The following is a 23,019-nucleotide window of genomic DNA, read 5'->3' as shown; positions in this document are numbered from 1 at the left end:
AGCATTATTTAGGAGACCATGTACATATTTATTACCTATTGTTGCCAAATTACTCCCAAACCGCATGGCTTCAAACAGTATCTCACAGCGTGTGGGGGTCAGGAATCCAGGCATGGCTTCGCTGGCTGTTTCTGCCTCAAAGTGTCTCACAGGTTATAGTCAAGGTGTCACCAGGGCTGTGGCATCTCAAGGCTCAGCCAGGGAGTATCCCCAGCTTCCCAAGTTGACTCATGTGGTTGGTGGCAAGACTCATTTCCTCCAGACGGTTGGACAGATGCCTCAGTTCCTTGTTGGCTATTGGCCAGAGGCCTCCCCTAGTTTTGAGGCAGGAGATAGATGGGCCCCGGGCTGAACAGCTGGAGTTTGTCCCCTGTGGACAGATACTCCAAGATGAAGAGGAGGAGGAGCTAAGCCCTTTCCAGATAAGAAACCACATATTTCTCATTCTCGAGGTCAAGGAGAACTTCCCAACTATACATGCACAGAAAGGCTACCTGGAGGTCAAAAAGGGAGTGATGTCAACCTACCCACAGGCCTCTTCGTTAGAATTCATCTTGGCTAAGAGATGTGCACGCACACATGAGAGTACCCTGAGATAAACCAAATATGGACTCAGGACCAGGCAAACCAAGATGATTGGCCAAAGGAAACCTGGAAGAAATGCCCCGTGTAAGTGATACAAACTACCACGAGGGTGCGACTCTCTCTCTCTCTGAGTCCGCCCACGTGTCTATCCACACGTATTCTTTTTCCTTCCTAGTAAACATTTTACTTGCTTCACTACTTTGTCTTTGTGGGAATTCATTTCTGCAAAGCCGTATGGGCCAGGGCCTGGTCACCGGCCACTGGTTCCTGGTGGTCTAGTGGCTGGGATTCAGCACCCTCACTGCTGTAGCCTGACTTCAATCTCTGGCCGGGAACCAAAATCCTGCTTCAAACCGCTTCAGGCCGAGGCCACCCGAGATCAGTTTCTTGCCAACGGGGCCCCCACCAGAAGGCTGCTCACAATGTAGCATTATTTCCATCAGAGCAAGCAAATGACAGCCTCGGAGAGGATTCAGGAGATGGAAACCACAGCCTTTGGTAACCTAACTCAGAAGTGACATCCCATTAGCTGTGTTGTAGCCTGTTCATTAGAAGTGAATTGCTAGTCCCTCCACGCTCGAGGGGAGGGGATTCACAAGAACATGAATCCCGGGAGACAGGGATCATTATGGGGCCACCATGGAGGGGGTTCACCACGGACCACCTTACATTATACCGTCTTCACTTACATGTCTCAGTTATGGGGACTGGCCAAAAAAAGAAACAAAAATACCTCTGACCAGATTCTGTCTATCTTTGAAGTATTCAACCACGTCCACTAAGCTTGTGCTCAAGGGGTAGGTAGGCCCTGGTGGCCATGTCTGTATACCTGGCCTCCCTTCACACCACATCCGCTAGGAAATCTGACCAAAGCTGGGCCAATCAGATTCCTCTCCAGGGAATGAGTCATTTAGATACAGTACGAAGTTAAACTCAATGGTCAAGCAGAAGTAAGGCCAGAGCCAGCAGGACGTACTGAACAAAGCCACACTCAGACTGCAGTTACAAGAGGGTGGAGGCCAGGCATGGGCAGGAGCCAGCCTGCAAAGGGAGAGGCCAGAGAGACGCACGTGCAGATAGACAAGGGCAAGAGGTCATGAGGCCCAAGGCAGAGACAGAAGCAGGGAAACTGCCTCAAGCCTGGCCTCCTTTCACTGTTTCCTATTTATTCAGTCCCTACAGTGTACCCTCGTCCACCCTCTACTGGGCCAGCCCGAGTGGGTTTTGTTTCTGAGCAATCAATCTCTGCCTTGGCCAAGTCCTCATCAGTCTGTTGCTTCTTCTGGAAAATGGTTAATATCATCAGTTCAACTTCACCCCAGAAACTGACCTTTGAGATATGAAACTGTGTGCAGATTCCAAGCAAAACACATTTTTGTTCAAAGCACAGATGTGATTCAATTCATTCCCATAGGCCTGTATTGAGATGGGGGTTAGAGTTGTCTATGGGAATTAAGGGGGAAACGTAACTACAGGAATGGGAATTTGACTTCTCCATCAAACTGCACAGGGGTCATTGAACTAGAACTAGAGAGCCATTGCACTTAGCCCTCAACACTCACAGTACTTTACCGTGTAAAAATATGCCACATGCTTATACAACTGTGCATCTGTGTGCTCACATACATACCTGGCCACAAACACACTTTATAAACTAGGAAATGATTCCCAAGCACATAGCAACCTCTCTTCACTTTTTGTGATGTATCACAAGACAATGTGCACCCCTTGAGTCAACTCCCATATGGATTTGCTTTCCAGGGCACATTTTCGAAGAATTCAACGGTCTGTCAATAGAGAAACCAACTCATACAGTAGTTTACAGGACTCCCCCAGGCAATGCACGTAAATATTGCGAACAGCAAGCTTATACTGCCAACTCACTACAGAAACCCAGAAGAGTAAGATTTTACACATTCTCTTCCCAAAGGAAACCAGACTGAAAACAGAGTGTTAGTAGCTGCTATGGTACTGCCCCCCTCCATAGATGTAGCCTGAAGAAATGTCTTTTATTTTTTTCATACAAATCGTGATTTTTTTTTAATTCCAAAGATAATATGTGCTCACTGTGGGGAATTCTGAAATTCCAAAAAGTACAGAAGAGAAAATAAAGCTGCTTACCACCAAGCGACAACTGAGGTTTCTTTTTATATATTTCCTTCTAGTCTTTTTTTTCATACATATATGGAAATATACATATTTGAATAATATTTTTTGTTTTGCTTTTTTTTCCACCTAGTATCATACTGCATGAGAGGCATGCTAACGGGTACAAGATTCCTTTTGGTGAGATAAAAATATTCTAAAATTAGATTACGTTGATGGTTCCACAAATCTCTAAATATACTAAAAAACACTAACTATATACTTTAAACAGGTGAACATCATGGTATGTAAACTACGTGTCAATAAAGCTGTTTTTTAAAAGACCATAATGAGTTACCACTACATACCAATTAGAATGGCTAGTATTAAAAACAAAAAATAAATGAATTTTTTTAAACCCTGTAAATTCCAAATACTAGTAAGGATGTGGCATAACTGCAATTCTCCTGGGAATGTAAAATGGTGCAGCCACTTTGGAAAAGAGTTTGACAGTTTCTTGCAAAGTTAAATGTGTACCTACCATAAGACCTGACAATCCTACTCCTAGGCATTTACCCCGAAGAACGGACAGCACACACAAAAACCTGTACACAAATGTTCATAACAGCTTCATTAATTTTAACCCCAAACCAACAAGAACACAAAAGTCCATCAATAGGAGAATGGATAAACAAATTTGAAATGCTTACTCAATAGAATACTCTGTAGCAATGTAAAGAGCTACCAATAGCAGCAAGAGCACAGAGGAATCTCAAAACCATTATACTGAGTGAAAGAAGCTCTACAGAAAAGACAAAATACTGGATTGTTCCATGTATATGAAATCCTAGAAAAAGGAAATCTAATCTATCATGACAGAAAACAGATCGGAGGTTGCCTGGGCCTAAGAATAAGGAAAAGCAATGGAGGGCAAAGAAGCATGAGGGCATTTGGGGGAGTAATGGAAATATTCTGCATCACGACTGTGGTGGTGGTTACATGACTGTACACGTTTTTCCAAACTCATCAAATTGTACTTAACATCGTTAAATCTTATTTTTAAAATGAAATTTTATTTCTTTTTAAAAAGAGAAACTCATCAAACTATACACTTATTTTTAAGTGCACTTTTTTCTATGTAAATTGTACCTCAATAAAGTTGAGGGGCTTTTTTTTTTTTTGGCCATGTGGCATGTGGGATCTTAGTTCCCCGACCAGGGATGGAACTCGCACCCACTGCATTGGAAGTGCAGAGTCTTAACCACTGGACCACCAGGGAAGTCCCAAAGTTGAGTTTTTAAAATAGAAAAAAAATGTATTGTGCTCATTTTCATGGGTCATTAAGTACTTTTCAAAAGTACCTTAGTTCTAGTATTATGCAGCGATACTATTCAATGTTATAGACATGCCACAATTCAATTAGCCAGTCCACTGCAGCTGAATACTTCAGCTATTTTCTTTTCTTTTTGCCACTGAAAAGAACATCAAACATTGGTGTGCATGAAACTTTGTCTGTGTTTTAGATTCCTAGAGAAGGAACGACTGGGTCAAAGAGCAGGAATATTTTCAATGCATTTGGAAGAACGTCTTCTTAAATTTGATTCCCTTAACTGTCGGGGTAGGAAGTCACAGTGATGCAGAGGCTGGTCGCTTTTTCTACAGCTCCTCTATCAGTGAAGAGAACTCTACATGGATTCCCGGTGCAAGGAGCGTGGGGCTGAAGAGGCCATGGGTCTTTGCCCTGGTCCGGTCACTTGATGTGTAACCTTGAGTCGTCTTCCCTCTTTGGATACTGCTGATTTAATCTCCAAAATGAGTGTAGTGACTTATGGTAGGTAAATATTTCCTAAACAAAGCAAAAAGAGCACTAACCATAACATAAATAATTGGTAATTGAAAATAAAAACTTGTGTTCATCAAAAGACATTACTAAAAGAAAAGACAAACCACAGACTGGAAAAGGTACTCACAAAACGTATATTCAACTAAGGATCGTATCTAGACTTCCTAAAAGCAAGAAGAGAACGAACAGAAAAAAAGTGGACAGAAGACGTGAACGTGCACTTCACACACACACACAGACATGGATACATAAATATTCAAATAGCAAATCATGCAGATGAAAATGTGCTCAATACTGTTAGTCATATGGGAAATGCAAATTAACACCACAGTAGATACCACTATATATCTAATAAAATGGGTAAAATTTAAAAGACTGACAACACCAGTGTTTGTGAGGAGGTGGAGCAACTAGAGCTCTTTTCCATTGCTGGGGGGAGTGTAAAATGGTACAGTCACTTTGGAAAACCAGAAGTACCTGCTAAAATTAAACATCTATACCCTTGAACTCAGCAATCCTACTCCTAAACATGCATTTACTCTAGAGAAATCAGTAAATATGTCACTACAATGCACGTACAAGAAATTTCATAGCAGTTTGATTTCTAATAGCCAAAAACTTGAGAAACCCAAATGTCCATCAACAGGATAACAGATCAATTGCGGCATACCTGTATAATAGAATACTACACAGCAAGAAAAAACAAACTTCTGCTTAGTGCAATGACATGGGTAAAGCTCTCAGACACAATGCCAACTGAAAGAAGCCAGACTCCAAAGGACACATATCGACTGATGAGTTTCGTATAAAGTCCGACAGGCAAAACTAATCTCTGCTGGTAAAGTCAGAACACTGGTTACTTCTGGTATGGATGGTGACGGTATGGACTAAGAAGGGGCGCAAGGGAACCTTCTGAGGTCAGGATACGTTCTGTGTCCTGCTCCTGGTGGTTGTTACAAAGGTGTAGACATGTATAAAACTTCATTGAGCTGCCTACCTAAGGTGTGTGCACTTTCCTATGAGTATGCTATAAACTCCATAAAAATAAATAAATGCAAATTAAATAAAATGAAAGCATTGGACTAGATGACAGCTAAGGTTTTTCCAACCTTGTAGGGGCTCCTCACACCCTAATCTCTTTCCCTCTTTCCTTCTATTTCCCTCTTTCCCAAACTCCCCTACTCTAAAAGCTTCATCACTCCACCTGGCGAGCCCATGTGTTTGCATTTCTCTAGCAGAGCTCGGGGAAGTTCATTTCCTCTGGACGTGTGTGTCCTGCGCCTCACCCACACCACAACTTAGCCAAAACAGAACTTAGCCTCGTCCTCCTCCTCAGCCCTCACCAGAGTGGGCGTCAAGCAGTGTGGCTCCCTGGCTCACACTATGTCTGTCCCCTTCTCCAGGAACAGCCCTAACATTCAGGGCTGGGCCACCAGAGAGCAAGTCTGTAAGCCATAAAAAGAACCCCAGCCCACAGCTCCTGGCCCAGGAGGAGGCATCTCTGCCAAGCTGGGCCAGATCCTCTCTCCTGTGATTTAAAATCTGCACTGACAGGGCTTCCCTGGTGGCGCAGTGGTTAAGAATCCGCCTGCCAATGCAAGGGACGCAGGTTCGAGCCCTGGTCCGGGAAGATCCCACATGCCGCGGAGCAACTAAGCTCGTGTGCCACAACTACTGAGCCTGCGTGCCACAACTACTGAAGCCCACGTGCCACAACTACTGAAGCCCGCACGCCTAGAACCCATGCTCCGCAACAAGAGAAGCCATTGCAATGAGAAGCCCACACACCGCAACAAAGAATAGCCCCGGCTCACCGCAACTAGAGAAAGCCTGCTCACAGCAACAAAGACCCAACGCAGCCATAAATAAAGAAATAAATAAAATCTGCACTGACAGCCTAGAGGTTGCTGAGGCATTGAAGACAATGTCACAAAAGAAAGGTCCACAAATTCCTTTCGCCGATGTGTCAGAAGCTTCCCTCGGTTGTCCTCTTGCGAATGCAGCTCTTCCTGGTGGTTTGAAGGATTCCTACTCTATATACTTGCATTAAATATCCTTTTTTATTTCAACTAGCTAGTGTCAGTTTCTGTTGCTTGCAATCCAAAGAATTTAACTATATACCCTCCCCAAAGCCAACCCTTGTCCTCAGGATTTATTCATGACTTTGCCTTCCTCCTGTTTACCTAGTTGTCAACTTGATTTCCCTCTGTTTCCATTGAGTCCTATCTGACCCAACCTGAAACCTTTCTCAATTGGTCCTCTCCTTTCCAGGCCTCAAGACTGATGCCTACATTCAGGGCCCCATCGTTGCTAATCTGAGCTAGTCTGAAGCACGCTCCTCTCTGCTCACCCTGCAATCCCTGACCTCTCCAATGCATCGTTCACAGTTCTGTTAGAGGGAGCTTCTAAAGCCCAGCTCTGACCATGCCATTTCCTGTTCATCAACCTTGCCAGCTCCCCATCATATACTAGAGAGCACGCGTGTAGGCTCCTTAGTGTGTGGCACAAGCTCTCCACAACGGCCGCCCCAACTTGCCTTTCTAGTCTCATCTCAGGCTCTGTTATTCCTCCCAAGCCATATGTGCCACCTTCCAATTGAACTAGACACTCACATACTCCCAACATGCAAATTCACACCTCTGGGCCTTTGCTAACTCCGTTCCCTTAGTTTCAATGTCCTAGTGCACCCTTCCTACCCTCACATCCTCTGTGATGGTTGAAACCCCACCCCTTCTTTGAGGCCCAGATAAAACGCAGCGTGTATATGAAGCGTGCCCTTCGTAGACGTCATCATCCAAAGTGTTTTATTCGTTCCTCTGTTGTGAGTGTGTAATTCCTGACTTGGAGTGACAGCGATTTGCATCTGTGTTTGTCTGTCCCCTCCAGTAGACTTGCTTCTTGTGAGCAGGGACCAGACCTGTTTCCTACTGTAACTCTCCTGCCCCCCACAGTCCCTGGCAGAGGTGTAGGGGACACAGCAACCTGACAGAATGAAACAACAGGAGCAGAGGGAGAAAATCCTTTGGAAATGGATCTCTCCTCCAGGACAATTTTATGATCAAAGGAGACTAATGCTGCCCAACTCATCTAGCTCCACCCTGACACGGGTACTAACGGGAGATGAGACAAGGTACAGATGCCAAAGCTGAAAACAAAAGCACAGAAGAGAGGCAAGGGGCTCCTGTTTCCCTAAGCCTGCCTCAGAAACACCAGGGCCCTGAGGCTAGAAGCACCACTTCAGCTGCTACCTGTCCTGAGGGACTGGTTTGCTCTCCTACGCCCAGTGGCATATCAACCAGCTCTTTTAAAAATCGGCAGGATAAAGCAGAAAGAAATCTTTCCATGGTGTTGCTACCCCTGGCAGAAAAATGATGGAGATAAAAGAAAGAAGAATGGGATGGTAAAGCTAATCTGAATCTCGATAAAATGCCCACGAGGCCTAAGACTTCCAGGTGATGAAGAGTCAGCAAGCACAGTACCAGTCTCCCTGGGAAAGGGGTTACAAAAGGGAGAATTAAGAGGGGAGGGAATCGAATGACTTTTTATAGCCCCTAGTAACTCTTCTGACAGCAGCCCTCACGGCTTCTATGTGCCAGGACGCTGGGAAGATGAATGGATTTGTCTTTCCGTTAAATACCATTACCCGGAGCACTGGGGAAAATGAAGAACGGGTTGCAGACTCACATCCCACCTTCCATCTCTTTTCTTCTAATTAAGGAAAATCTACCAAAACAACTCCCACATGTCCTCCCCAACCCATCCCTGCTACCTACAACACACATAACCTCAGGGGAAATAGGTAGCCCACGGAGCTACAAAGTTCGCCTCCCAGTACCAATGCCCAGCACATAGCTGGTCCTGAGGAGCTGAAGTTCAAATCCAGCAAATCAGCATGGTCAGGTCCACACTAGGTGAATAACATACTTCAAGATCCATTAAGTCCCTTTTAGGAGCCTGTTATCTTTAGAACCCAATAGCACTTTCCGTTAAGACAAATCGCAAGCGTTCCGCTTTGCCACAGGTGCAAATGATTCTGCTTGTTGAGGGGACTCTCAGTTACTTGAGCGATCTGAGCCATCCACATGCATCACAACAAAGGAAGAAAAACAAATACCATTAGTGGTCCCGCCTCCAGCAGGGTTCATGATCAGAGTCTCCGGACCAGTGGTTCTCAGCCTCAGCTACACTAATCAAATTACCTGAGAAGCTGAAAAAAACACTGATGCCTGAGCAAAAAATAATTGGAAAAGAAAATGATTTTAAAAGATTATTTACAGTAGCTTAAACAAAAAATACTTAAGGATAAATTTAAAATATGTGCAAGATCTGTACATCGAAAACTATAAATTTCTCACTTCTGTGAGGAATGTAGAAATATCTCATGTCAGGTAACGGAAGTAATATGTGAATTTAGCAAGGTCATAAAATACAAGGTTAACATAAAAAATCAATTGTATTCTTTTATATTAGCAGCAATCAACTGGAAAATGAAATTTTAAAATAATCCCATGTAAACAGCACCGAAAACATAAAATACTAGGAATAAAGGAATAAATCTAGTAAAGTCATCTAAGCCACCCCCCCAACTGAAAATTATAAAACATTGCAAAATAAATTAAATAAGACCTAAATAAATGGAGATGAGCCACACTCACTGTTGTTTAAGATATCAATTCTCCCCAAACTAGTCGGTAGCGTCAATGCGATCTCAGTAAAAATCCCAGCAGGCTTATTTTGTGGAAATTGTCAAGCTGATCCTAAAATTCATATAGAAATGCAAAGGATCTAAAATAGCCGAAACAATTTTGAAAAAGAAGAATAAACTTAGAGGTTTTATGCTGACTGATTTCAAGATTTCCCATAAGGCTACAATAATCAAAGCGATGTTTATTAGTGTAAGTATAGATAAATAAATCAGTGGACCAGAAAAGTAAATCCAGAAATAGACCCAGATATATCTGGTCAATTGATTTTTTTTTTTTTTACAAAGGTAACAACCTAATTTAATAGAGAAAGGGTAGTCTTTTCATAAATGGCTCGGGACAATTGGATATCCATAGAAAAAATAAATAAACCTTGACTTATCCCTCACACCATACACAACCTTGACTTGAAAAGTTAAACTATAAAACATCTAGAAGAAAATATAGGTTAAAACCTTTATGGTTTGGGATAGGCAAAGATTCCTTAGGACACAAAAAGCATGAATCTCAAAAGAAAAAATTGGCAAATTAAACATTATCAAGGTTTTTAACTTCTGCTCTTCGACACTGTTAAGAAAATAACAAGGCAAGCCATAGGAGAAAATATTTGGGGGGGGGGGGTGTGTGTGTATAAGTGTAAATAGAAATATATACCAGACAAAGAATAATCAAGAATATGAAAAGAACTCTTGGTACTCAATAATACCAAAACAATTCCATTAAAAGAAAGACATGCCACAAAAGAAGATATATAAATACGCAATAAGCATATTAAAAGATGCTCAATATCATTAGTCATCAGAGAAATGTAAATTAAAACCAAAATGTGCGACCACCCCACACCCACTAGAATGGCTAAAATTTTAAAAGTCTGAAAACATGAACTATTGGCAAGAATGTAGAGTACTCTCAGACACTGCAGGTGAGAATGTAAAATGAATTAACTACTTTGGAAAATAGTTAGGCAGTTTCTTATCAAGTTAAACTTGTATTTTACTATATCACCTGTCAAGTCCATTCCAAAATACCCAAGAAAACTGAAAATCAATGTTCCCACAAGGTCTAAACAAATGTTGATAGGAGTATATTCATAATAGCTAAAAACTGGGGAAAACCCCAAATGGCCAACAACAGGTAACCAGCAAACACATCCATACAATGAATACTACTCATCAAGGAGGAGGAATGAACACAGTGAATCTCAAAAACATTTTGCAATACAAAGAAGACAAAGTAAGATTTCATTTACATGGAATTCTAACAAAGGCAAAACCAATCTAAGTGACAGACAATGGATCAGAGGTTTCCTGGGAGAGGAAGAAGGCGGCCCGGCTGCAAAGGGGCATGACGGAATTTTCTGGGGTGATGGAAATGTTCTATCTTGACCATAGTGGTGATGCTTTCACGAGTATATATATTCGTCAAAAGCCATCAAATCACATGCTTAAAAGGATACATTATATTGTATGTAAATTATACCTCAATGAATTAGATTTTTTTTTAAATATTGATATGTGAGTCCCAGTCCCATAGGTATTAATTGGTCTGAAATGTGTCCTGGGCATCAAGATTTCTGAAACTTTCCCCCAAAGATTCCAAAGTATAGCCAAAGTTGAGAACCACCATTCTGTGGGCTAAGGAGAAAAATGAATGACCTAGTGTTCTGGGACTTAGTATGAGCCAACATTGGCTGGAAGTCACAGACTACCTGCCACTGTCGCAGGCCACTACCAGAGGACCTGTGGCTCCCTTTGGTTTACTGCTGGATAACACAACACTCTCTGCAGAGCCAGGTCGTGCAGTGGCATGGATCCACGGCAGATACTGCCTTCAAAAACCCCTTGTCTTGCCTAAGAAGGCACCCAGGCAACCATCATTCCAGGCACTGGCTAGCAGTGTACGTGCAGGCATGAACACCGGGCTCCCAGTATGATACCAAACACACACCGACAAGAAAACACTGGGAGGGCCTCTCAAGTAATGTGCACTGGGGTTCCCTCCTCTCTGACCTGGCAGACAAAGGAAGAAGGACTCCCAGAAGAAACCGGTGTTCTGAGTGCTGTATTCGGGTCAACAGTCAGAGGCCAAGCTGGAATCTCCAGGCTGGAGCTCACAGAAGTGGCTTTCCCACGCCTCACTTTGCCATCTCTAAAATTAATAGAAATGTCAGTGGCAAGTTCTGGATATTTTGTTTGTAAACGATCAGTGGCCTCTCTAAGGAGGATGCCCCTTTTCTCCCGGTGCAGTGGAGACCATCTCAGACTAGAGCCATGGAACTCAGAATGAATCCTTTCTCTCCCTGCTCCCTGCAACATTATAATTTACCCACCTGTTGACAAAGCCAGAGCTTTTCACCCGTCCACCACTCTCTCTGGAACCATCCAGGTTTGCAGTGGGCCACTTGAGACATTTTAGCCCAATGTCCCACCCCGTATCCCCAAAATGAGCTACCTCTTACTCAGGATGCTTGAGTTAGATTGGGCTTTCTGACTCCTGCTAAAAAAAAAAGTCACCAGGTTGGTAAAACCAGATGCTTCAATACCAGCTAAGGAGTGAGCGCTATGAAGAAGGTACAAAAATGAATAGTCAGCTGCCTGCCCTCAAGAAGCTCACAGTCTTGTAAGGGAACTGTGAGAAACAGACAAACCTTGTGCCGTTGAGTGGATCGAGGTGGCATGCATGAGACATTGAGGCCCGAGGGGAAAGCATGCACATCTACGTCGGGGGCCTCACCTCCTTTGGTGCGGCCCTATGTCTCGTAGGGTAAAGCCCAGGTTCTTTAGCATGCGACCCAAGGCACTTTGCGACCCTAAGCTTGCTACCCCTCTCTGGCATGCCACCCCAAACCACCCCCAGGTACCTGGAAATGGCACTCCCTTCCCGCCAGGACTTCGCATACTCTTTCTCTCTCCATAAAGTATTATCAGCCTTCTTCCCATCCCTTCTGCGTCACTCTGAGATGAAACACGGGAGTATCTCACTTGTGAAGTCTGCCCCGATTCTCCCCTCACAGCCCTGCACAGAATCAGGCATTCCCTTCCCTCACTCCCATAACACACGTACTTTCTTCTGTTAGGGCAGCCAGTGATCTGGTGCCTTCTAACACATCAGCCACGCCCACCAGACCGCCACCTTCCAATGGCAGGAACTAGGTTGTCATCCATGTAGTTATTCACTTAGCTACTACTCACCAAATAGTTAGTGAGGACCTGCAATGTGCCAAGCACAGTTCCAAGCTCTCAAGAGACCACAGGGTCCTTGTTTCTATGGAGCCTGTATTATTGGAGGAGATGAAGATAGGCAGCAGACTTCCAAAAATAAGTTAGTTCTTAAGAAGCATCAGAGTGATGAGTACTATGTGGAATATTATTCACAAATACGGTAACCTGACAGAGAGTGACAGTATGGCTACTTTGTATGGGGTGGTTATGGAAAACTCTCTGAGCTGAGGTGTGAATGACGAGGAGTCACTCATTGCGAGAACTGGGGAAAGAGCTTTCTGGATAGAGAGAACAGCCAGTGCAAAGGCCCTGCTGTGGACTGAGTTGTATCTCCCCTAAATCATATGTTGAAGTCCTAACCCCCATTATGGCTGTATTTGGAGTAAGGAAGTAATTAAGTTTAAATGAGGTCGTAAGGGCGGAACCCTGACCTGATGAGATTAGTGTCCTTAAGAGGAGAGTACCAATCTCCCATGATGTGCTAGTTCTCTGGCTCCGTTTATAGAGCAGAGAAAGGAGTGGAGACTTGGCCTGAAAAAGAAAATGTAAATCATCTCTTTGTATGAGAGGATGATCCCTCCAGTAGCAGGTGCTCAGGGCTGTTTTCCCAGTAACTTCCCGTAGCACCCCACCTGGCTCTCCCTGCGGCCAGTGATACACATTCCAAATCCCGGAATTTCAGAGGGAGCATCAGCCTAAGAGGTCTTCTCATCCAATTTCTTTGTCTTGTAGATGAGAACCCTGAGGCCTAGAGCTCCTAGTAGGAAGCAAAGCCTGTACTTGAAAACAAGGCTCCTAAATTCTGGTCCATTACTGTTCTACAGAACACATGGATCCTTTTTTTGCTTTAAGTACATTCCCATTGTTGTGCAACCATCACCACCATCCATTTCCAGAACCTCTTTCGTCTTGTAAAACTGAAACTACGGACCCATTAAATAAGAACTCCCCATTACCCCTTACACCTGGTGCCTGGCAACCATAGTTCTTCTTTCTGTCTCTATGAATGTGAATTGCTCTAAGTCCTCATATAAAAGGAATCATACAATATTTTTCTTTTTTTCTTTTCTTTTTTTGGACTGGCTTATTTCACTTAGCATAATGTCCTCAAGGTTCATTCACGTAGCATTTGTCAGAATTTCCTGCCTTTTTAAGGTTGAATGATATTCCATTACAAGTAGAGACCACATTTTGTTTATCCATTCACTTATCGATGGACACTTGGGCTGCTTGCATGTTTTGGCTATTGTGAATAATGCTGCTATGAATATGGGTGCAAAAAATGAAAAATAGGTAATTCCCTGGCAGTCCAGTGGTTAAGACTATGTGCTTTCACTGCCGAGGGCCCGGGTTCGATCCCTGGTAGGGGAACTAAGATCCCACAAGCAAACAGGATGCACTGAGGAGGAGAGGAGGTGCCTGTGAGACTTGAAAAGGGTGGTGAATTTAATACTATTTCAAGAGTCCAAGTAAGAAGGTCTAAGACCTTGAACTCTTCCAAGAGCAGTGGAGAGGATGGAAAAGAGGATTCGAGAGAAACTGACATGATTCATAACTGAATGGAATAAAGGGGAGAATATAAAACAACACCCACATTTCTGGCTTAAGTTTGTTTACTAGTTGCCACAGCCAAGGCAAAGAATGTAGGAAGTGGAAAAGATGTGAAGAGAAGATGGTGAGTCTGATTTTAGTCATGGAGTCTAAGGTGTGTATAGGACATACAGAAGGAGATGCACAATATGCAATTAGAAATATGAATCTGGAGCTAAGGAAAGAAAAATAAATCAGAAAAATAACATGGTAGTAAAAGATATGGGAAAGGAAAAGCTCACTGGAAGAGGCTGGTTTGAATGAGAAGGAAGGAAAGCTGATAAAAGAACCTCCATTTAAAACGGGAAGTAGGGGACAGGATGAAGCCCCAGTAAGGGAGACTTTGAATATGAATGGCCAGGGGTTTACCCAAAGTATGCCAACATTTAGTCAGAATGATCAGACAGTGGGTACGGCAACAGAACCCTTGCGGTCCAAGCCTTTCAGGGGAACAGTGAACTAGAATTTCCTTTACACTTTCTGTAAAGGTAGAAGATTCAGAAGTTCCAATTCTCAGCTCCTAGGGATTTTGTGAACATGAATCAAGTCTCAAGAATCTTTTTGGGGAAAGGCCGACATGCGATGGATATGAATGATCCCAGGAGACAGAAGCCCAGAGGACTCCCAACTGTCTACATTTCAGCACAAGACCCCAGAGACTCAAACACAGAAATGTTTCCCCTTTAATTCAGGATCAATATACTCACTTTTCCCTCAAGGGCCAAATTTCTGTGTATTTTTATTAAAAAGGAAGAAAACTCAGCCTTGAGAATTGTGATTCACCTAAGTGTGAGCTCTGAAGCTTCAGAACCAAGACTAGGAAATTGCCACCTCACACATCTTTAGGCTTGATCACTGGGGCCGTGCAGTGTCAGCATTACCGAGATAGTGACAATACCCGATGACCTGTAAAGTGTTATAAGAATCAAAGTGTGTCCCCCAATCGGTTATTTTATCTCCTGAATCAGAGAGCAACCTGGTTAAAGTTTTTAGGAGGGGACAAGCAGGCCATTTTTCAAATGAATGACAGGGCTCTTCTTCTGAACAACTCAATTAAGAGGGTCAGGGAAACCAATGGGAAAAGCGATGAACATGAAACCCTCCTTGGTCCTGATCCAGGTCCTTGAAGGTACTGAGAAACCCCCACGCACACATCACCATGACTGACCTGTCAGAAACATCAGAAGCTGAAATGAAGCAGAATAGATGGGCTTCCAAAAAGAAAAATGGTAACAATAATAACAATCTCACACTTTATAAATCTGGAGTTAGGCTTTCAAGGAATAATGTGTGGAGATGATTATTTCACTGAAAAAAATGCACATGGCATATAGCTGGCCAGACTGGCATTGACATGGATATGATGTGGGATTACATATTTATTTGCAAAATACAATATAATAGAAATGGGCATCATACTTTGCATTTATATAGCAACTATTTCTCCAAGGACCTCAAAGGATTCTGCAGCCATTACTGGATTCATCCTTGTTACACGCTTGTAAAATGAAGGAGAGGCAAGGATTACTCATCCCATTTTATTAAAGAGGAAGCAGATGCCCCAAGAGGATACATGGGCTGGCCAAGGGCATACTGTGACTCATTTATTTGCTCAAAACCACATAGGGACTGAAATTAGTCCCAAATTGTCCTTGTACTTGCTGATTTCTCCCTATAGAATTCTGAAGAGGAAATGATTCTGTTTCTCAGCCTTATGTTTGTGACTCAGACCACCAAATGGACAGTGGGGTATGAACTGGGGAAGGGAAGAGGTTAGTAAGCGTTTGACATTCCTCTTTTCTTCAGTGGGCTGCTGCTGGCCATGTTCTTATGGACAGACCCATAGTCCTTGAAACAAAGAGGGGGAAATCTTCCTGCTGTCATTACACTGGAACCAAAAGACATGGCTCCATATAGTTGACACTTAATGACTGCCCACTATGCACATTTTTAATGTCCACTCCAACAGATTTTGTCATTTATCATACAACTGCTATGTCAGCTAGGTATTATATCCTTGTAAAGGTGAGAAACGGGCTCAGAGAGATTGAATGACTTGTCCATGGTCATATAACAAGTTTAGGCTCGGAATTTGAGCACATCTGTACTAATTTGAATGGCTGTGCACTTCCACCATGTTTTACCGACGTGACTTCACTACTGCACACAATAGGGGTCCTAGACCCATAGCCTAGAGACCTTTAAGAAAACTAGAGCCAACCTGGGGCTCCAGCTCCTCCCACAAATATTCCAAAGGACAGCCCAAGGTGAGTCCTGGTGTCACTCCATTCTCCCTGGACAGATCCACTGGATATGGCCCAGTCTCGGCCACTCTGAGCCCAAGATAGTTTGGGCCTCTCTGGTCCCAGATTCACACCTGTGTCTGCCCCAGACCTGAGCTAGTAGCAGAGCAGGCTGGGTTCCATGAGCAGGAGAAGGATGGGAAGACGGTAACCTGAAGGCCGCCCCAGCGCACCCTTTTCCCACCCACCCTGAGCACGGCTACTTGGCATCTGAGAGTTCCAACCAGCGCTGGGCGGCGTGAGCAGGGTCTGTCTTTCAGGAGCCTCACCTTCTTCACACAGAGAGAAACTGAGGCACAGACTTGTCCCAAGTTACCAAGGAAATCAGAAAGTAAAAAAGCAGCAGGGACCATTTTCCCTGATGTTTTCTCTAGGTTTTGGTCACTAGAACAAGATGTTGTAAGTGGTAGAAAAAGCCAGCCTCTGATAACAGGAGTTGGAAGCGAGAGGACCAGTGGCTTTAGTGGGACCTCACTCTGCTTTACGTACTTCATATGCATCATCTCATTTATCCCCACAACTCAAGAGCACAGGCATTATTATTCCCTTTCCACGAGAAGCTCAAAGTTTAAATAGTGGAACTAATACATAACAACAAAGCCAGGATTCAAACGTGGATCTATAGGGCTCGTGCCCTTTCCATTAAGCCTTACTAACCTCTCAGGAGTTTCATGGTGTGCCCTTCCCCCGATGGTGGCAGGGAAGGTTCCGGCTCAACACTGGAGCAAAAATGTGAGCCACAGATGCAGACAAAGCCAAGTGTGGGTGAGATGCCCTCTCTACAAGGCACTGCAGTCACTGGGGCTGTGACTGAGATGCAGCCTCAATAGCACTGAGACACTCAAGTCTGCTTTCCAGCTGGCAATTGATGGTATAGAACAGTGCTGTTCACAAATACAGGTCACATATACAATGTTAAGTATAATGTGAGCCACAGATGCAAGCCACATAGGTAATCCTACAATCCCGGCAGTTACCAAAAAATGAGTAAAAAAAAAGAGGAAGTTAATTATAATTATATATTTTATTTAAACCAATACATCCAATAGATTATCATTTCAACATGTAATCAATACAAAAATAATAATGAGATATCTCACATTCTTTTTCTTTTTTGGATTAGGGCTTTGAAACCCAGAGTGTATTTTACACTTACAACACACCTCCAGTTGGACAAGCCACACTTCAGGTGCTCAATAGCCACATGTGGTTGGTGGCTACCATACTGGACCTAACACATTGGTCTAAAAGGAGAATGCATGGATGGAGGCTTGGAATGCTTAGATTGTGGGTCCTGATTCTGACCAAACTACCAGGGTTGGACCCTGGAGTCAGACTTGCCTGGCTCTGAATGCCAGTTCCACCACATGCCAGCTATATGTCCTTGGCCAAGTGACTTAGCCTCTACTGCCTCAGTTTCCTCCTCTGTAACATGGAGATGATAACAAAGCCTACCTCACAGAGTTCTGTGAGGATGGAATAGGAAGTCCTTACAACAGTAATGGGCACACAGTAAACAACATAAAGGCACTGGCTATTATTATTATTATTATTATGCCCACTGGGACTCACTTTCCGTATCTGTAAAATAAGGATGTTGAAAGCAGATGATTACTGCAGTCCCTTCTTGCTCTGTTGTTTAATAGAAAAGTGGGGTGGGAATCCAATGCCATGTCTTATCTCTGAGCGTCAGTTCTGAAGCCTGCACTGGGCGGGGCCTCAGGTCCAGATTGTTTCTATAGGGGAGACTTGTAAGATGCTCCTATGGCTGCCAGGGGATGGGGTGGGTAGAAAGACTTGCCACCTCATTTGTCATCAGCATTAGAAACTTGATCCCTCCACCCTGGGCTCATGCTGACTTGCTCTCTGGACATACTCCACACTCTCCCAGGTGTCCTCCACAGACACAAAGTCCCCAGTTATAATCCCTCAGCAACTTGAACCTCTGAGCTAGAAGAAATCCAAGTTGGGCTTGCAGTTTGGAGCAAAGCCCATCCTTTACCAAGTGCCTCCAGCACCAGCTAATAGAAAAGGATCCCCCAGGGGATGATGACCCCACAGCTTTGCACCCCAGCTGTCCTTGGGGCTGAGAGATGAATGGGAAGCTGGGTGGTCAAAAGGCCAAACGTTTGAAAAGCTGTGAATGAAGATGCCAAAATCGTAGCAGTAGCTACAGCTCAGGGAATCCTAGCTGTCTGGCTTCTTTCCCCTAGAGACCAAACTTAGGAGTTGTAGAAATTCAAGGTAGAAACAGCCCAGTAGGTCAGACACCTCATGTCCAGGGAGGCTGGCAGGGGAGAGCACGTCCCCACACTCATCTCCAGGGACGGTACCAATGCCTCTTGGAGGGACTTGAAAGCTGGCACCTCTGCTATGTCTCCTGGGGGCGGGAATCTGCAGCCTAAACGTTATCAGCACCAGGAATTCGTCCTCGCCAGGATACCCAACGGAAGGATGACAGGGCTGCTCATCGCAGAGAAAGAAGCACAACAACCAAACCACAGCCCCTCCTGTCGCACAGCGGTTCCTGGCCAGCCGTGCCTGTGGATTTGCTGAGAGTCGCATTCTCCCACATCAGCAAGCCCTCACCAAGACCTCAGCCCGGAAAGAGACACGCCGAAGAAGTGGGAATCACAGGCCCACCCGTGGGGAAGGAGTCAAGCACAGTCACTGGGCAGCGTAATGAGGACAAAACACCATCCTCAGCCCCAGAGGAAGCAGGAATAGCCCTCCGAGACCCTCGTACTCAGACACCTTCGGCTACTGGGAGCACCAGGTCCTGGTCCTCTTCCTTCTCCAGGCTGGACTGAAGGGATTCTTTTGCACCTCCCAGACACATGGACTGAGTCTGAAATATTTCAATATCCTGGGCTGGTTGAGTGCCCTCGACGCCCATTGCTAAGGGGCCACGCTCTCCCTTTGTGACCTGCTGAGAGCTCTGTAGCGGCTGAGTTGCACCTGTTAAGACCCCAGAATCCCACCATCTGGATCAGAGGGGCTGGTTCTGGGTTAACAGAGTGGAGTTGCCACCAGGCCTGGATCACGGGCATCACCATCTCACACCCATGGACTTGGACCCACCTGGAGCATCTCCCAGAGGAGCCAGACAGACAGGGCTTCTCAACTGCCACGGTTCAACAACGTTACCCCAAACCGGGCCAAAGGGAGTTTCCTGTCTGCCCCGTGAAAGAAAATGAAGATTCTACGGGACCTGGACCAGAGAGAACGGGAACATGGAGAAAGACCACATGGGATTTTTCCACATGGCAAGAAGAGCAAGAGTTTTCCGTTCCGAGGCCACCTGTGGACCCCAGCTTCAGTGCCTCTCCAAGCCTGTTCCCCCAACTCATTAGGTAAATGCACCAACGCAAGGCAAGACATCAAGGATGGCTTAGCTTTCCCCACTGGCCCTGTCAATCATTCCAATGAAGACCATTCCTGCCACACAGTCAAGAAACGGGCCCCAGCGGACCAAGGAACAGCTCTGTCCCGTAAATGTATTTACACAGCACAATGCTCGTTCTGCACATTTCGCCAGGAGCTCCCCTCTCCCGAGTGCCCCGGGGAAGTTTTATCACCTGAGAAGGCTCTCAGCTGCTGCTCTCACCAAGTCCCTCCTTGATCATCAGAACAGACAGATAGTCTGGCTGTGCGGAGATGCCGCCTCCCCTGGTGAGCCATCTCCGTGGCTGACAGAAGGTTCTCCAGCCGGCAGGGGCAGGCTGGGAAAGGCGGCCCCCGCAGAACATCCTCTGAACACTCTCTATGCTCCCCCCGCTGGGCTGCTTCCTCAGGCTGTCTGAGATGCTCTCCTCAAGGTGGAGGGAGAAGACAAAAGCTCAGATTACAACAAAGACTTTGTAGAAGGAAAGAGTGAACGAAGGAAGAGCTGCTCTGGGTGGGCCCTGCACTGCCCATAGCTTCCCTCGGTGCCTGTGGGTTTAGAGGTTAAATTCCTCTTCCTCTCTCTGATTACAGCAGATCTGAGCAACACTGAGATGACACCTTTGTAAATCAATGTGCAAGTCAAACTGTGTCTCTTCTGCTCCAAACCCTCCAAAGATGGCCCATTTCTTGCACAGTAAAAGCCAAAGTCCTTCCTGCTGAGCCAGCAGGTCCTAGACAATCTTTAGCTTCACTTTCCTTCATCCCTTCCCCCCCAACTCAACTCTTCTCCTGACCCGACAGCCTCCTTGCTGGTCCTCAAACATGCCAGGCAATTTCAACCTCAGGGCCTTTGCACCTGCTGTCCTCTTACCTGGAATGCTCTTTCCGCAGGTATTCAATTGGCTCCTCCCTCACCTCCTGCAAGGCTTTGTTTAAACATCACTTTCTCAATGAAGCCTACACTGGCCACTCTATTTAAAATTGTACCCACCTCAGCACTCCCAACTGTCACCCTCTTCAACCCCCTCATAGTATGCATCACCTTCTAACTTACCATGCTCTTCATTTACTTATTATGTTTGTCATGTTGCCACATTATTTATTTCTTGTGTTTATTTGTTTATGTATATGGTGAGGGCAGGGATTTGGGTCTGTTTTGTTCACCTAGAACAGAGCCTGACTCACACAGTGAATGCCTCATAAATATTTGTTGAATAAATGTACATGTTAATGTAGCTCTGTCTTGGGGCAAATTAGAATTGCCAATTAGGAAAGGCAGTTGACAGGAAAGGAATAGGAAAAGAGTCTAAAGTAACCAGCAATAAAGACAGAAGCATCCATGTAAAGTCGGATCAAGAAAACAGGCATTCTGAGAGAAGACAGACAATTAATGATCTAAATTTATGCTACACATTTCCCAGCCAGATGAGTAGACACATTCTCTATCTGTTCTATAGGCAAGTGTTACCATCCCAGGCAGTGGACGGGGAAACTAATTCCCAGGAATGGTGAGTCCAATATCTCATATGGTCTTACTAAATGATTCAGAACTTGGCCCTGGCTCAAGGTCTCATAGCCTAAAAGAAGGCTTGTTTTCCAAACCAGCCACCACTGGGGTGATTGCCCATATTCTTCGACCTACAACTTTCTTTGACTGTGTCCCTTCTCCTGAGCTGCTCTTTTGCTACCCTTTCACCTATGGGTGGGCACTTTTCAAAATAAGACCACCATGCTGTTGAAAGCAGGAGAAAGGACGTAATATGAACGTGAATGGTCAGGTCCAGGCAATGTTCCCTTCCACTTATATGCCTCAACACCCACAACGAAGGGATGTCTAGGCGACAACGGAATCGATTCTCTGTCCCTAAATCAGCTGGAAATGGTCTTTTTCCTCTCCTGCTGAATAATTTGGAAGTGATTTTGAAAATGAAATACACGGAGGGCAGTCTTTTTTCTTTCTTCTCGCCTTGAAAGTACACACTGCTTCCCAGAGCCTGATTAATGTTAAATATGACCTTTTGCAAAGTTTCTTGGCAGGTTAATTTATGATACTTCCAGATCCTAATGTATCAGGCAGTGGCTGTTTATGTGTTTGATGAAGTATTCTTTGTCTGCAGTTGATATGTTTTACCAGAACTTCTGTAGCTCACTCCCCTTTCTCTCTCTTGCTCTTTCCATCTCTCTTTTAGTCTAACTTTGGGTTTGGGTATTTAATCAATCTTACTGGGAAGAAAACATGAATATATTTATGAATTCTCAGTCCCTGAGTTGCCATGCACACTGTATTAGCTTATTACTCTGTCTCCAAGATAATTCTTCCCTCTCATCTCGCTACACCTGTGCTTTTGAGTTCAGGGAGATCTCAGCTCAACCAAAATTACTTTTAATGTTTGGTTTGCTACAAGAGCTGCTTTGAGGGTCTCTGTCTTGAACAGGTGTATCTTCTCCTTACATCCTTATTGTCTTTGCCTTTGTTCTTCCCTGTCTCAGAAAGAGAAATCTAGTGAATTAGATGGGAGTCCCAAGACGTTGATTCAGCCCAAGAATATAACTAAGCTTAATGAGCATGTAAATACATTCGTGTGTACCAGGGATGGAGGGGACTCGGGAGGCACTCCACCCTTAGAATGTATGTCATGGATGTCAACTATGACTTACGTGGAAGTTCCGGGATATCAAAGATTTTAGCCTTCCTCCTACAGAGCCTAGAACAATGCTCAGCACACAGGAGGTACTCGACTTTCATTGAAAGAAAGAAGGAAGGTGAGATAGCAAGGGAGCAAAGAAGGCAAGAAGACGACGCTCTCTAATACAAAGACCTCAAATCCTTTATCAGAGGAGTAGGAACAAGAGTTTGAGCCCATAAGGCAAGTTTTAGATTTTTATGATAGAGGACCAGGGAGCTGCTAGCACCTCCTTGACTGTCACCACCTGAGAAGCTATTATTGATGCTGAGAACGTCTTTCCCCCAGACCTGCAGCTTCCTCTAAGCTGTCAAAGCCAGCATGTGTATTTGGACCAGCATTTCTGAACACATCATGGATGTCTTAACTACAACAGTGAAGATGGGAAGGAGTTGGCAACCAGAGCAGAACAAAAGGACCATGGAGCTGCATCAAAGGCCCAGATGAGGCAAGAGGACATGGATTGTGTGTTTTCTCCAGAAATATTCTGCTGCCTGGGGAACGAGTAAGAGAAAGGGGAATGGTTGAGTCTGTCTAAGGTCAAGAGTCAGCCAAGTAAGTGCAACACGGGCTCAAGAGGACAAGGAGTGGCTGCAGCTAGATTGAACACGGGTCCAG

The sequence above is a fragment of the Balaenoptera physalus genome (assembly GCF_965194825.1).
Source record: "Balaenoptera physalus genome assembly, chromosome: 8".
NCBI lineage: Eukaryota > Metazoa > Chordata > Mammalia > Artiodactyla > Balaenopteridae > Balaenoptera > Balaenoptera physalus.
The sequence above is the reverse complement of the archived record's forward strand: the minus strand, read 5'-3'. Positions refer to the sequence as shown.